Source organism: Seriola lalandi, unplaced genomic scaffold, assembly GCF_002814215.2.
Source record: "Seriola lalandi dorsalis isolate HSWRI2012SDOR001 ecotype SW California unplaced genomic scaffold, Sedor1 jcf7180002054663, whole genome shotgun sequence".
Classification (NCBI taxonomy): domain Eukaryota; kingdom Metazoa; phylum Chordata; class Actinopteri; order Carangiformes; family Carangidae; genus Seriola; species Seriola lalandi.
The window spans coordinates 1,063,114-1,080,233 of record NW_019525216.1 but is presented as its reverse complement, the minus strand read 5'-3'; the positions used below and the strand labels follow the sequence as shown (position 1 = coordinate 1,080,233).

The 17,120-nt window shown below is 40.4% G+C and overlaps 1 protein-coding gene across 11 annotated transcripts in view; it reads left to right on the top strand.

The window, feature by feature from the left end:
- Nucleotides 1-17,120, top strand: part of ptprda (protein tyrosine phosphatase receptor type Da) — a 354,362-nt gene that overhangs the window by 102,151 nt on the left and 235,091 nt on the right. The gene's annotated exons all lie outside the window — the stretch shown is intronic.

The window sequence follows — 17,120 nt, the reverse complement described above, 5'->3', positions numbered from 1 at the left end:
AGACTCATTTCATCTTACATAGCACTGTTCTCAAGAGTGTTTGAGTTGTCATGCGTCTTTGGGACTGATGTGAATGCATAAATATGGACGAGAGTTAGATGGGGGAGGGGTCGAAGCGGCACCAAGATGCTGCTGTTTGCTCAGTGCTCAGTAAGGTATGCAATGCTCTGCAATCTTCACCCATCCCATTTTCCCACATGTGTGCATGAGAATACACAATGGTAGCTTTTTCTGGTGAGCGGATTGTGTGCTCTGTGCCTTCAATTTGAATTTTATTCAAATGAGAATCAAATGGCCCAGATTGTTCAAAGAATATGCCGGCAGTGTTGACTTAAACAAGCATAGCACGGATGGTGTCTGTTCCACACTGTGGAGAGCGTGTGGAAATATCTCATATGTTAAGCTATGAACCCTTCCGCTGTTCCCAAATCCACATCAACGTTAAACCCCTGGTACTGTGGTCACTGACACTGACATAGCCTTGGACATGTTGTTCTCAACAAACACCTCTCAGGGACCTTCTAATAATTCTTTTCACTTTATATTCATATGACCACGTATTAAGCAATAAGATGGAACATTATGCTATAGTCCAACATGCCTCGTCTTATGCAGGATCAAGAGTCATATAGCACTTTCACACTGGCAGTAAAGTCGAAAAGTCAGAGGCAGTTCACCCAACGATTTGGTAATATGATCGCCGCCGAATTTGTCTTCTACAGGAAGACATATTGGTGTATGATAGCATAAGCGGCTCTGGTTAATTGTTAGCAATAAAATGTGAAAGAGGAAATGCCTTCAGTTGTACTCATGTGGCTCCCCTCCAGGACGCGCAGTGTTCCTTATTTCCCGCACATGTCAAAAATGGCACTAATCCCTTTTCCTCACAATTGCCACATTTTGTTGTAGAAGGATGATGGAAGCAAACCACAGATCCTATCAGCAGTAAACAGGGGTGACAGTTTTCCAGCAGGTTTAGTGAAATTGGGAACCACTGAACTGGTGGAAGCCGACGAACCCAGTGTGAAAACGACCCTAGCTGTCGAATGCCGAGACGAGTGTAGTATCCTGTGTTTTGTCAGACTGTTTCTAGAGATGCTCAGCAGGCTGCAGGAGTGTGATAGAGGTCAACTGCATGATTGAATCCACCATAGCAGGGCTTCAGACCAGGACAGCAGGACCTTTCAACGCTACCCATGGCTCTGAGCATCTGTTCATAAGGGGAAAATCAATCTTCTCATCTCCAAGGTGGAGCAAGTGTATTGGACAAATGAGAAAACAGCATACCTTGATGTTTCCCTCACTTGGCTGGTGGTTTGTCTCAGATACATACTGTAGGTGTCCTCAATGTACCTGACTTTTCCTGCTCGGACAGTTTTGGGAGACCGCCATCTCATTGGGTAATTGAAAACCCAGTGCCATGCCACTACACTAGCGCAGTTTGGCTATCCGGCAGAGCATCTGCAAGCAGTTCTGGTCTGGCTCTCAACTCTTTGAGGCAGGCGCTGGCTGACTGCTCGGAAACAGAAAACCCCTGGCTAGCTGAGAATAATAAGTACCCATGGGAAGCTGCCAGATGGACATTTACTGTGAGCCTAGCTGGAGAGGGAGAAATCTGTCATACATCACACTAGGCATCTGTGGGGGAGCAGTGCAGGTTCACGTCCACTATGTCGGATAAGAGGAGAGCTATTTGTCGAGACTAAAAGCTGTTAGATTTTTAACATATCACACATCTAGTTGATGCATTTACCTTCTTTCAAGGTCAGCAATCCACATTACATTAAAGCCACCTGTTATAGTGAGCGCTTTAAATAATGTCAGATAATGGAACCTTTAAAGATGTTTATCATATAATAGTCGTGGACATTGCAGATGCAGTCACTAAGTGCTGTGGCGGAGCGTTTTTCATTTAATTCTAATTTTATTGCCATTTCCAGGCATTCAGTAGCTATTAATTAACAGTAACTCAATTTGCAGCTGGATTCTGCTGTTCTGCTGATGTGAGGAAGGAGATATAGATCTGAATTTCTGTTTTATACTTGTGTGGGAATTTTCAGATATCTCCCTCTGCAAAGTTCCTCTTATGTCTCCTTTAATTTTTTGTACAGGCAGTTGTTTCTATCCCTTTCACAGAATAATAACTCAAAAGCATGTTTCTGCCTCAGATAATCCTTGAAGCCTGGTCTTTTGACTTGGAGTAGAAATGTCCACTACTTTTACTTTTTTTTTTTTTCTTTCTTTCTTTTAATACATTCTTCCATAGGCCAGTTATTACAAATGGCTCATTATGCTCTCAGAAGCTCAAGGGTTTCGGAGCTGGTAAAGAGAGGGAGAACGAGCGAAAGAGCACAAAGAGTTCACTCCAGTAGCGTCAGCAGTGAAATAGGACCTTGCTTCTCTTAGACAAGCTGTGCACCAGTTATTATTGCATTATGTCTGGCAGCCCTCCTCTCAGACAGGAACTGAGCCACACTTGATCAGTGATATGACACTGGCAGAGAAGAGAGTGATTGCTGGCTGCTCAGTTAAGCAAATACCATTACGCCATTGAAGTCTAAAAGTAGATCTGTGCTTGGTAAAAATTATAAAAGGCCAGCCCGGACAGTATCCAAAGCACTGGTAGCTTTGTAATTCTCAGGAGTGGGTTCCTCTGAAATGGTTTTTGGTTTATTCATCTCTCAGAGGATAAGAACAATGCTATTCACAGATAATACACCACTTTCAAGTCTCCATCTGGGTTTCTGGGAAAATGCTGTGTTGCATACTGTCCAAAATCTAAAGAACAAATGCTTAATTACAAACAGATTTTTTTTTAAATAATTATGTGAATTGTCTATGATTTCGTTTTGTTTATATGGGCTGTCTTCTCTAAATAGAGGATGTATAAGTCAAAGGTGTGTGTAACAGAATCCATGTTTCAGCAATGATCTCGAGTTCACAGACCTCATAGAAATGCTTGTATGGAGAGTTAGCAAGAAAGTCATAACCCCAGATCATTAGAGAACAACCATAGCTCGTTCCTGTGGTGGGTCTTAATGTTAACGCTTTCTTTCTTTTAGCTTTGCCCTCTGGGTAACGGGCCATTTCACTAATGGTGACTTTCTAAAGGATGTGTCCAAAAGCTCCTGGCATTATCAAAAGCTCTTGGGGGAGCTTAAAGTTGCTGTATTGTTGACCCCCCCCCCCCCCCCCCTTTCTAAAGACCAACTACTGCTGGGTAAATTGTTAATAAGAAATGTGACAGATAGCTTGTTAGCGTGACTCTGCATACGTTCTACAGTAATTAGACTTGAGTGACAGATTCACCAAGTGTTCACTTTAACAGCCACCTCTCAGAAATCAGCTTACAGTGCATTATGTTAGCAGACTGTGTCACTCCTCGCCTCTAATTTTTGATAGGCACTGTTCAATATATTCATAATAATTGCTTATCATGGCAGATAATCGCACATGCAACTATCCATACTCGAATAGATGCTTTAAAGACGTTGTGCAACAGTAATTTAGGCAGACACATCGCACAGATTTGTGTACACTTGGACGCCCCTATCTGTGCAAGTGAAGCTGGGCTGCTGTTAAGGACAGATGGCTTATCTTTAACTTTATCAGCTGCGGCAGTGTCACCCGCAAACGTGATAAGTTGCTCCGGTGCCTGGGGAGAGCGGCATCCATCAGTAGGTAACAGCATATGGTGGAGGCACATTAAGGTGTCCTGTCTCTCTCTTTCCCTGCCTTCCTGTTCTATGAGCGGTTCTGTAGCCAAGCATCAGAATTTCACTTCACAGGACAAAGTGTGTGTGTGTGTGTGTTTGAGCGTGTGCGCAAGTGCCGAGGGGCAGTGGGCACCCAATTTAAGATCTTGTGCTTCCTGTTTGATCCGTTTCATGTGTTTTCAAAGTTCTGCAGTCATTTATTTACTTATTTATTATTATGCTCAGGGTTAAGGTTAACCCAAACTCATTAAACTATATCTACCTACCTAGCTACATACTCACTCCTCTGTTATTTATTTATTTTCATGCCTTGTATGCTTGCTTGCATTTTTAAGGAGTAAAACATGGTTGGTGCGGTAAAAAAAAAAAAGAAAAAAAAATGTTTTTAATCCATTTGGAGAGAAACCACAAGGCAGCAACTATGTCTGTGTCAAGAGGGTGTTGTTTTTCCTCTCTCTCCCACTAATAACAACCTCCATTGCCATCCCAACCTAACCACCTCGGTAAGGCATGCGATTCCAACATTGGAAGGAAAGCGTGTTTACCAGATCCTCCATGTGTTGCATTCCTACATTAAGCTGAATGTCAATCATAGTCTTGTTTGCTTGAGCAAGTGGCTCAGTCTTCCACGGACCGTCATTACAGCGTGCAGTTGGACATAAATCAAACGAGCTCCAAAAATTTCATTCACCTCTTGTGGAGATTTGGAGGGACACTGTAGCAGCAGAAATGCTCCTGATTAAAAGCTTCTCACCAGAGGCACACACAAATTGTTACATATTGGTAACATTAACACACTGGACTAAATTCATTATGAACATCAATGCCCTCATGTTTTTAAATTATAGCCCCTGCTTATAATAAAAACTTAATTGTATAAGTCCTCAGGACCAGTGACACCTTGCCCCAAGGCCAGCACTATTTCCTCACACTGACTACATTTGTTCTCATTTTGAAGTTATTGTTTTTCAACAAGGACTTAATATTGTGTAATAATCACCTCCAGTGCTTTTTAAATGTACTCTTTCTCTTGCTTTCAGTTTTGACACCCCTATTTATGCTCTAAGTTTCAACTCATGTATAAAACCTCTGATATGTCACAGCATGCATCCCACCCAAAACCCTCTAGCCTTCCCTTCTCGATTGTTATTCCCGTGTTGACGTCTCCCTAATAAGCAGCGTTAATTAGCCTGCTCTTCAAAAATATAATTTTCCATTGTGTCTTCGGAGTTTGGTCATTAAATGAACAAAGGCAGTCAAACGACTGACACAATAGGCTCCGCTGATTAAGTGTGCGGCCGTAACAAAACTTGGTTGAGAAATAATCAGGGTATCTACTTGATTCTTCATCATCCTGTTATCTCATGTTGACTAGATAATTTGTGCTATGAACACATTTTGCAAGTACAGAAATGTGCTGTTTATGTCAAAGCAGCCCTTTTTTTTATACACTCAGCTTGAAAAACACAGGTCTAGTTGCAATTTTGCAAATGAAAAACAAGATATGACAAGGTTCTTTGTGATAAGTGTGTTTACTCCTCTCTGCATCCACAGGAATGATGCGGCTGTTTTTACGGCCCAGAACTGTTTGCAGTATTAAGCCTAAAATGTCTTGTATAACGAAGGAAATCTTTTGGGATATCAGCTGAAGTCATATGGTCTCCTCTGAGACAGCATCTGGCCCAAGTTGGCTCAAGCATCCTGCATCCATTCTGGCAGAACATTTGAGAGTGATGAGGACCACTGGATAGAATCCACGGCCTTGCTTCTATGAAGGTTGAATGTCAGAGGTCGTTGGGTGGCCAACCCATCTGCCGGTCTGGCACTGCCACATACAGTACAGGCTGGATGTTAGCAACAGAGTGGCATGTTTCGTGGGTGTCTAAGCAGAGACAGCCTGTGTTCATAGCCTGCTCAGATGCAGTCTCTACATCTACATCACAGCCCAGCCTGCCAGCAAATTACGTCATTGTCACTGGTTTGATTAGCAGTGTTTTGAAAGAGCAAAGTGAAAGCAGTTAATTTGTTTGTGGGCTATGTAGGTATCTAATCCAAACACATATGCAGTACCAAACCAAACTATCATTTTTAAAACTATTACAAATGTATTTTTTTTGCATCAACCACGATCTGGAGTAAAAAACAACAGAAAAAAATAAGAAACTTAAAACCATTATCTATTTTATTTAGACTCCATCTGACCCTAAATTTAACTCAAGTCTTTTGTTTCCTTTTCTCTGTTATATTGACCTTGTATATCCATTGCTAAACTTTGCCAGCTGACAGAAAAACTCAAACTTTACCTGATTTTAAAGTCCAGGTTAAGGGTGTCACCGTTTTACCTCTGTGAACGATGGGGTCAAAATATGTTACTGCTTCGTCTACGAGTGCATCAACTGGTGTGGATTTTGCAGGGGTTAACTATTCTTCCTGCCAGTTACCAAATATGTGGCTTATGGAGTGGTAGGAAAGGCGTGTCATCCTACAACGGTCATTTTCAGAAAGGGCTGGAAACGTTTTAACTGGGAAATTTATGTGCCGCATTTTTGCATTATTTTGCATTTGATCAAATAAAAGAAGGAATTAGCTTTAATGCTTTACAGTCATGTTCAGCCCTGGTAGAGTATTAGTCATATTTTGCCATGTAGTGCGGTGTGTCCTCATTATAGTTCAGAATAAAGCATTTAACTCCATATAAAGTGCACACAGTTTCATACATACAACAAACTATGGGCTTGGAGTCTTTAAAAGAGGTCTGATGTAGTGAATTGTCTCTTCTTTTTAATTACCTTGAACAGAACCACAGTTAGGGGCAGCAAAGCATAGATCTACAGAGGCTGCACCATATTTACCCTGCAGAGCTCTATGTACACAGAAAGTTGCTCAGCATGTCCCGGTACAATAGTGCTCGTGCTTTCTTGACCGACACCAAAATAGAAACTTGCGTTAATTAGTCCTTTGTGGCCTGCCATACGGAGGATCCAGGTTTGTAAATACAGGAGAGGATATGTCCTCAACTGTCCCTTGTTACGGATTAAGGCCTGAAGCCAGATGGGAAATTTGAGCCAGGCTGTTTAGTTTTTTTTTCTTCTTCTCTGACATGTGCTCTGACATTCCTGCAGGTCAAAAAGGAAAATAACTGTAGGGTTTGTGTTTGCTCAGGGCCTTTACTGACCACAGGCGATGCTAAAGGGTTATCCTTTGGGGTAAGCACAGAACAGTGATTGCAGGATTGGATTCAAGCTGGAGACACATAAGCAGGATAATGAGCTGGTGTTTTTACAGGAAACAGGATTGTAGTCTCACCGCTATTCTCACCATAAGACAAAGCCACATTATAAATTGCAGATAGAACATTTTAATAATGCCTCAGCCCTTTTTTTGTTCTTTTCTTGATTTATCTTGTTTGCAGTGTGTTTTACAGTATGTGCTGAGGTAAGATTAATATATATATATATATAAAATTCAACAAATGTTATCATGCAGGTTCATGGACACCTGTCTACCTGTTACTCTCCAAAGATTGAAAACACACTGAGCAGAAAGTTTCAGAATAATTATTGACCATGAAACTTTGCCACGGTGCTGATGCTAGTTAGCTAACTTATATGCGTTCACTCCTAGCATTGAGCTGCTTAAAGTTATTTCAATGTCTTTAGAGACACGACTGCTTGTCAGATAATAAGGTAGCATAATTGTATGTGCTATTTTTAGCCATGACTTTGCTTTTGGAAAAATTGTGATTGTTAAATGGTGCATGGTGTTGTTTCTTCTCCACTGAGGTAAAAAGGGAATATTTTCTTAAATTTATCATTGACTAAAATAATTGTCAAAATGTTCATATTACTGTATTTAGGTGCTGCTATTTGAAATTTCTGTGTAAATAATGATTTTATTTTCTTTCACAGTGCTGTTTAAACATAATGTGACTGTTAGGCTACAAGAGTCATTCATCACCAGGCTGTATTAATTTGGTGTTTTTGTGAGATGTGAAGAGGCTGTTACATGTGTCACCACAGCACTACACCCCATCATTAATTTGCTATCTTGTTACCATACAAACACCTCTCACTTCTTTTATTCTCTCGCTCTCAAACTTTCCTCTTTCACTTGGCATGATAATCACCTCACTTGAAAGATGGCAGGCAAAGAATAGAAATCAAGATACTGTAGGCAAGAATAACAAGCTGACACTGCACAGTCAACAGCGTTGAATAATCCATCCCATATTTTTATTCCTCCCCCTAGATCTCCACCATAAACACAGTCTGTTATCTATTTTTATCCTGATTTTTTTTTCCTTCTTTTCTATCACCAGAATTTCATTTATTCTTCAGTTTTCTATTGTTTCATGTTTTCCAGCAGGTTCTTATATTGCGGGCTTCCCTCACACACACTCTGTCTGTGTCACGCACACAGTCCCACATCTCACATTATTGAACAGTTTGTTCAGTTGTGAATAACCTTTCACATTCATAACAGACATCATCAATCACATGCGGTGAGGCTAGCGATATTTAGCCATCTTAGCACAAAGATTTGCACAAACCTTCAGTATGTAATCCAATCACCAGGCTCTTTCACATTAATGCAGTTGTAAAATGTAAAATGCTTTGCAATGTAGTTGTTTAATACAAAAGGATGTTGAACTATGTCAGTATCTCCCATGGCAAAATCATGTCATCACTGCCTGAATCATATTAATGACTAGAACAGAACATGAGCTGGAACAGGTAATTTATAGGCGGCTAAGTTGAGTTGGGTGCATTATGATTATATTAACATAATCCAGTCTTGTTAAATTGGATCAGAAATATTATTAAAGCAGGCATAGCTTTCACTCAGTGTCGCTAATTCCTCTCATGCTTAAGTCCTAATGAGAAATAAGGAAGCACTTACAAGGAAGCGTACAGACTGAACGGCAGGTAGAGATTATCTGTCTACCTCACTCGGTTCACTCACACTCACACACTCTGTCTGTGTCATGCGCACAATTACACAGAACCTGGCACATACAGAAACAAAGAAAACCACACACACACACACACACACACACACACACACACACACACACACACACACACACACACAGGAACACAGACAACACACTTTAACTTGTAGTCTCAGTCTCTGTGCCTACTCCTCTCCAATGAATAGCACTGTGTAATACAGCCAGAGGGATTTTCAAACACATCATTATAAGGCTCTTTGGAAACATGGAGTGGAGACCAGCTGATACATTATGATTTAGCACAAAGTTTTGAAAATAAAATCATACTACAGCGCTTAAGTCTCACATAAATTATGTGTTGCCACTTTAGAAATTAAAATGCAGAGATTGCAAAAGTCCAAAAATGAGGATTTGCATACATAACTGATTACTGCTATTGAAGCCAAAAAAAAAAAAAAATGACACATAACGTTAGAAAATGATCGTTGGTGTGTGGGCAGGGGATTATTCATTCAACATGCATTTACATAACAAAAGTTTTTAACTAAACAGTCCCTGTTATGAATATATTCATTGCCATCGTGTACACCAATTACAGATATGATACATCCTCTCCAGTTGCTTTGTTTTGTCTGGTCTGTCCTCATGCCTATATTTTGTCATAACCCATATCGTTTACACTGATTCATGACAATTATCCGCCCTGGTTGAAGAAGGAGACCTTCGGCAGCTCTGGCATGTGTGAATAAGCTTACATGCAGAACCACAGGCAGCAGTCCAAAGGGGAACCATTCACTGTCTTATCAGGCTATCTGACAACACACAATGCTAATTCAGGTGTGAACAGCGAATTCATTTCCATTTTGTAATCTGCCTGTTCTTTCAAAAATATTGAGAGTCTGCCCATCGCGTTGCTTCCCATTGGACACACAAACAAAAACTTAATATCCAGAATAAATTGGGAATGAAATGAGTTAAAAAGGATTATTCATTATGCACACACATAATATGACAGTCAATACCCTATCGATCACTGTGGAATTTTAATTTACCCATAATGACACAACATTAAGTGAGCCTGATTGATAGTTTTTACACATGGGAGGACACAATTATGCTCCACACAGAGTACACATGCACGCGCCAAGGCGCACATACAGATACCCAGTGTGCACGAGTCCGCCGCAGATTCACACACTCCCATTCCACAATGTTATTATCTCATTCTCCATGGTCTCATTTTTCACAAAGCCCCGGGGTGTGTGAGGGACAGTCAGGGTTGAACTCACACAAGCCCAGGCGGTACACCCGACTGCCAGTGAAGGTCTGTGTTAGTATCGAGTGCAACACTGCCAGAAGAAACAGGAACGGGAAAATGGAAAGAACCCAGATGATCCTGCAACACAATGTGGTGCAGGAACCTTTCACACTGCCAGTGGAAGCAGCTGCTTCACTTTATTGGAAAAATACTGTTTATTTGGAGATTAGAACTGGAGAATGATTATTAAAAAGACATGTTATTACAGGGCGGATAAGAAGGCTAAGGTCTTTACAGCAACATAATACAAAATGACCACAAAATAACTAGGGCTGTTTATCAAGGCCAATTGTTTTCATTAAATATCACTTTTTGGCCTCCACTCGGTTTTGGAAGAAAATAAAAACCTGCCCACTCATCTGAATTTTAAGACACTCTTAATTTTATCCCAGCTATTTGTATTTTAACATCGCAAAACAGTGCATTTCAGCTATTAATATAACAAAAGTTTATCCAGTATTATTATTACAACATTACAATATACCATATGAGAGCTTATTCATCTCCACGACAACACTATGGCTTCTTCTGCCATGACACTCAAGTTCAAGAAGGTAGGACAGAGGTGGACGTGTGTATCTGCCTGAGACTTGAAGAGACAAAGGTTCAAGGATTCAAACTCAAGAATGTCATATCAATACTTGTCTGTGTCAAGGAATAGAAGTTTTCATGCACAGTGTGTTTTCTCTTCTCATCAAGCACGCGTCCTTGCTGTATGAAATGAAGTCAGGGATTCATGAATTTCCCCTAGGGGATAAATAAAGTATCTATTTATCTATTTATCTATTTCACAGTCAAGACATGCAACTGTCCATTTCCCCAGCTTGTACAACTGGCTCTGTGCTGTAGACTCCGGCCTTGCTTGGACAAGTTGTGTCATGACTGCATACCACAGTACAGAGAACGCATCATGGAGGTCTCAAATATTCACACTCAGGAAGAGTCTTATTCTGCTGTCATTGTGATAGAGGTTATAGATTACCTGATGCTGCTTTTATTACATCTGCCAACAAGGTTATATTTTCAGTCCAGTTTGGCTGCTTGTCTGTTGGTTTGTTTGTTTGTAACTTGAAATCAACTTGTCAGATTTCATTGAGATTTGGTGGAAAGTGAGGCCATGGGCCAAGGAAGCTGTATCTCCTGAATTGTGAAAGGTGAAAGATAAATTCTATATCTCATAGTTTCACATAGATATTCCACCTACACAGACTATCTACTATTTTTCTCTATTGTATATATATATATATATATATATATATATATATATTTTTTACAAAAAAAATTTCACAACTATAAACTAGAAATGTTACTTTGTCTTCATTAAGTGTGTTATACCCTATGATATATTGTTGTGTTGTTGGGGGACATGTTCATTTCATCTACAGAAGACACTACAGGACCTTAATATGATAGATCAAAACAGTTATATCTCATTTTAACGAGCATTGATATTGGTAGAAAACAACTTAGTGGAGTCCCTGATGTTCCCACAGTAATTATGGGAGCAAAGGAAGAAGTCAGGTGATGTGTATACACCGACAAAGTCTGCATAAAGAGAAGGTTGGGGTGGATAGATGGCTCGACAAAACACAAGACTCCAACAGGGGAGACTGCTGTTCATATCCTGTGTGAAACTCTTACCCTTACCCAACTGCCAACGTTGTTCCACAACCACGTTTACTATCGTAACATGACAATAAAGGTGCTCTTACCTTTAGGAAGTACATATTTTAACTGAAACCATAATCTGTTCCTAAACCTAACCAGGTGATATTTGTATGTTAAACAAGCCAAACCACAAACTTAATTATTTTTTTTATTTCTATTTTCATGATGATGAGAGTATACCAGGTCAGGTATACCTGCCACTGGTACACTCCTATGGGTTGTACTCAAGGGTAGGGACAATGACCTGTATAGTCGTTTAGGTTTGAGGTCTTGTTGGACATTTGGCAATTTTGAACAGATATCCATCGTGCCAAGGGATGAATCTTATTGATTATGCTGATGTCTTGACTTTTCCATTTGCACCATGAGCAGGTCAAAGTGATTGGTTTCCAGAGGCTCTATCCTAATGACTTTGGTGATCACTGACTTTTCCTCTATCATAGCAACATTGTCATTATGGGCATGTTAGCATGCTGACATTGGCATTTAGCTAAACGCAGCACTGTGCCTAAGTACAGCCTTAAACAGGCCCTAGCATGGGTGTAGACTCCAAGTTTTGCTCTCTGTTAAAGTGCAGTCTCTAAGACTTCAGATTTGGCTACACCTGTAGTTACTGCTGGTAACAGCAAAACAAACTAGTGTCGTTTTAATAAAGAAGTCAGGCAATAATTTGCCTTTTTCCCATCATTCAGTGAGCAACCGGGATCTGATTTTATGCTGCACATGACATGAGTCTACAAGCAGCAGGGTAAAGTGAAAGGAGTTGGATAGCTGGCTGAGAAGTTGGAGGTGTTCAGCCTGTCGCCTGCAGCTCCTCATCTAACCGCTCACTGTGGCTGCTCCTGCTTGTTCCATTACTCCCTGCAATATTTCAAACTGATCCGCTTTCAAAAAATGCAGAAAATGACTGCCGTCTTCTTTTGGTGATGCAGTTTTGATGAACGATAGTGGTAAGTGCTACACTCACTGACAAGCACATTGCATTTCCTGTGGCTACTTCATAATTAAAGTGAACTTGTGTTTTGCCAGTTAAAAGCTTTAAATATGAAGCTGCAGCAGTTTGCATTAGTAGCAACTAAACACGGCATTTTGCAAAAATATAGAAATTTCATTACTTTCATCAGTGTTTCATGGCCTCAATCACCACTCTGTTACCCGTTTGGCGACAGATAGTGACTTAACAGACACTTATTCAATTGAAAATCTTTGAGATTGCCACTTTCATCGTTGGCTCTCAAAGACATTAGCATACATATTGTAGTAAACCATTAAAAATACTCTCCTTACGCATAGCATTTACTGTGTTATGTAATAACAAAGACCCCAGCCTTGAGCTGTGGACATCAGTAGACATAGAGGTGGCGTGTTGCTGAAGGCAGCTGGATGTGATGACTGGACTGCCAACAGATAGCCACACACATGATTAGTGTCAGATCCATGACATTATCTAATGTGATGCCTCAGACATGGGCCAGCTGTTACTGCAGGGAGCCAACTCTCCACCATCACTTCTTCGGTTTAACGCCAGAATTTCATTTGTGGGTGCATGGGGTGGGAAGAAGTGACTGGAAACCAAACGTCCATGTGTCTCTGTCCTACCAACAGTGGCGTCCATTGCCTGAAGGTGACGCCACAGACTACTAAATCACAGAGTTAGTGATTAGCAAAGTTGGAGGGGCTCAGACAGGACCCAAAGCCCAAACCAATAACTCTCTACATTCAATTTAATGTTTGTCTAGGAGGTGCTGTAAAATGTTCTCTCCATTTTTCAATTTCCACATTAATATCTTAAAAGAGGTTACAGGACTCATGTGGCAGTGACATGTCACTTGGAGGTTGTTAAGAGGTTTCTACTCATACACTTCCACTGTGGTTATCTGACACAATGCGACATGTACATTTAATGCTGCCATTTTAGTTTCACATCCAGAATGCTTCAGGAAGCAGCAATGAGAGTAAAGGCAGATATTACATCTGTCAACAAGGTGACAGTTGTGACAGTGATATACTGAATAATACAGTACCAGAGACCAGAACCATATATAAACATTGCTCAACATAACTGAAAGAACTTTTCTTCTCCCACTTTTGTTGATGAAAAAGTACTTTTCTAACACATCCACAAGAATAGCAATGGCAACATCTTTAAATTTAGAACGTGTGATGAACACTAATTAACAACCTTTCAGCTTGAGAAAACGCAAGTCTCCTGCCTCTTTGCACATTGCATCCCCTTGTTGCCGCTGCGGTGGCGGGTGGAGCGGAGGACTGAAAAGGGACATTTTTTCAGTGCCTCTTGTAAGATGTTGATTCCTGCACCCATCGGAAAAGTGTAAACCTCCTGTTTACCCCCACTCACATCTCCATGAATTTCCAGATAAGCCATATGCTTTAATCCTCACAGTCCTGCTGTTACTTTCTCACAAACTTTGCTCGACATACTTGTCATCAAGTTCGCTTCGCACCTTACAAAAGTGTAGAACCTGTGCAGCTGTGTTTACTGAGGGGTGATTGGCCAACTATGGTTTGAAAATTTTGCCAAGGGGAAATGGCACGTGGTGTTTATACTGTATTCGGGATGGATAAGTTTAACGCTGGTTAATTAGTTGCTTGCTTGTTTTATGTTTAATAAAGGGCAACAGAGGGATTGTCTGTGTGTGTGTGTGTGTGTGTGGGGGGGTGTATGGAGCACTTGACCAATTTACATAATAAAAGGGAAAATAAATGGTCTCTTTGCTCAGAGGGGAAGTTTTGTAATATCCATTTGGGTGTTTAAACAAAAAATTCCACTTGATGTTTAATAGCTTGAAATGTCTACACCACATTAGGAAATCAAAATATTTACTCAAACCTTTTGTAACTCAACATCAAATGACTAAGAAACAAGAGGTGTTTGGATTAAATGAAAGCATACTCGATTTGGTGATATAAACATCTTTTCCTATGTAAGAACTGAAGCCGACCACGTTGCAGTCAGTATCAGCTAGTCAGAAGAGAAGGAGGTGAACCCCCAACCTCTTTTTAAGTGCTGGGCAGAATGGTCGTACCTGCCTCATCTGTGTGATATATCCACATCGGCTAACTCAAAGCAAGGCCTTGAACTCAGTCAATACCATTTTTCAAACCTGTGGCTTTTTAAGCAAACTAAGTGCCACAGGGACACGAGGAGAGTTCATACGGGACAGGTTGTCCGTGACAACTGTCAAATGACTCTCCAGCCGATCAAAAGTAGAGTTCTGCATCCTGGTGGACATAATTTATCCTCTGTTTTTTTTTTATGAAGGAGGAATATACAGATGTGGAGTCAGAAGTGGTGGATGAGTGTGTAGTTCATCCGACTTCATGCAGGAGACTGGAATTCGCAACCATTCATGAAGCAGATGTTGTAGAAATATATATTATACAGCCACTTCTTTAAGTAAGATGTAAGCTGCAGATACTAGAACCGATTATTTTGATGGCATCGCTAGTGTATTTTCCAGGGGTAATAATATCATAAACTGTCAACAGTCTGTGCAATGTTGTCCCTATAACTGTTATTGTTTTAATCTTAGCAACACAACACACTCTCTGAGCTGAAATTAGTAGAATATACCGTGTTATACATGACTTTATGAAGACCTCTTTAACTGATTAGCTCTCATCAGCTACAAGTATGATACTATGTGAAATCTGAGTAATGGATACTATTATACCGAGCGAGGTGCCAACGAATTTTAATGAATGCCATTATCTCCAGATTAACCGTGTTAACACAGAGGGCGAAAGCAAACAGCTAGTAGACTTCCAAGCATGAATTCTGTGCTTCTGCTTAACCACTGCTGGGTGTTGAGTCCCTGCACAGGTCTGTGAAGATCTAGTCTCAGAGGTGTATTATTCACATAGAAATGGGGCTTAATACCACAGCCCTCATCCAACACTCACTTTAAAAGGTGTGTGCTCATGGTGTAGTGTTCTCTCCTGCTCTAATGCTTACCTTCATACTCTCTCCCACCCTCTCACTGTCTGTCTTATAGTATATTTTTCCCCACTTCTTGTCTCTCATCTTATTCTCATTGGTTGTGATTTTTTCATTGCTATTTTTACTGTGAGTCTCAGACAAGGCTTTTCTATAATAAAATGCCACCCAATCAAATCATTATTATTCCCTGATTAAACTCGGAAAAAAAAAAAACAACAACAAAAAAAACAAAAACACCCCAGTCACTCAAGCTCTATTAATAAGATTGAGTATCCATGTTTAACACAACCTAATGGATGAGTGAAATAAGCCCCTGCTATTAATGTTTAATGTATAATTGAATGTTCTACATGGCCAAACTTGTTTACTGGAATAATTGATTCTGATTTCCCATTTTCCCTGCAATACAAGAAGGGACTCAGACAGTGGGGGGAAGAGACAGAAACAAAGAGAGAGAGACCCACTTGGCTTACCCTCTGCAATTGGTGGTGAGGTCAAGCCACAGATGTTAGCAGTAATTATCACACTTACAGCAGGGCACATTTGATGATCTCTCAAAAGCTTGCGACAGATCTTTTATTTCAACAGCAAGCTGCCGTCTAAAAGAAAAAAAAAAAACTTCAATGGACAAATTTGTGTTACACAACTTATAAACTCCTCAACCACCAGTAAAAGAAAAACAAATGCACCTTCCTGTTGTTTCCTTCCCCACATCTGCAAAAGGCCTCCACGAAGACTCTGAACTACAGCGTGAAAGGTGCTCGGTTTATATTTTTGGATGTGTGTGTGTGTGTGTGTGTGTGTGTTTTCCCATTTCATCCATCGGGTTTAGTTTGCGTGTTTACCTGAGAAGAACAGCAGGGTGTGACTGAGGTGGAGAGAGCAGTCTCATGGTCCGGTGCACATTAGACAAAGCACAGTCTCTAGAGTGAGCCTTCAAGCTTTCACTCTTTCTTTCTTGATTTTTCTCTGAACAAGCCTGAGTGATTTGAGGAATATATCTGATTGTGATTATTCTGATCAATAATGCGGTTTTGTTTAGCTGTATTTCAGCTGTGACCTTTTCCACAACTTTTTTTCCCCCACTCTTTTGTCTTTTGGAGTTGTGGCTGTAGCCATAGGATTCTAATCATCTTTGTATAGCCGTTAAAAGTAAGATCCTTCAAAAATAAAAGTTGTTTTTCATCATTTCATTTCCCAAGTGGATGCCTTGGATAAAAAATTTTGGATCAAAATTAATTTAATTTCCTTTTTAGTATCCTGCCAGAACCCCTGCAGCTTTGGACAGGCCCGTATTGTGTGTGAAAGGTCAGCTCTCTGGCCGCAGCCACTCCAACACAATCCTGAAGAGTTTCCATGTTTAGTCAGTATGGCAGGAGTTCTGAAATATCTGTTTCTGACCTCCCAGTCAAACTCCCTCCAATTTGGACGAGTCGATAATTTATGGCCAGACAAGCATGTTTCTTCCCATTCATTTTCAGAAATGACAGTATTCATTTCTAGTTC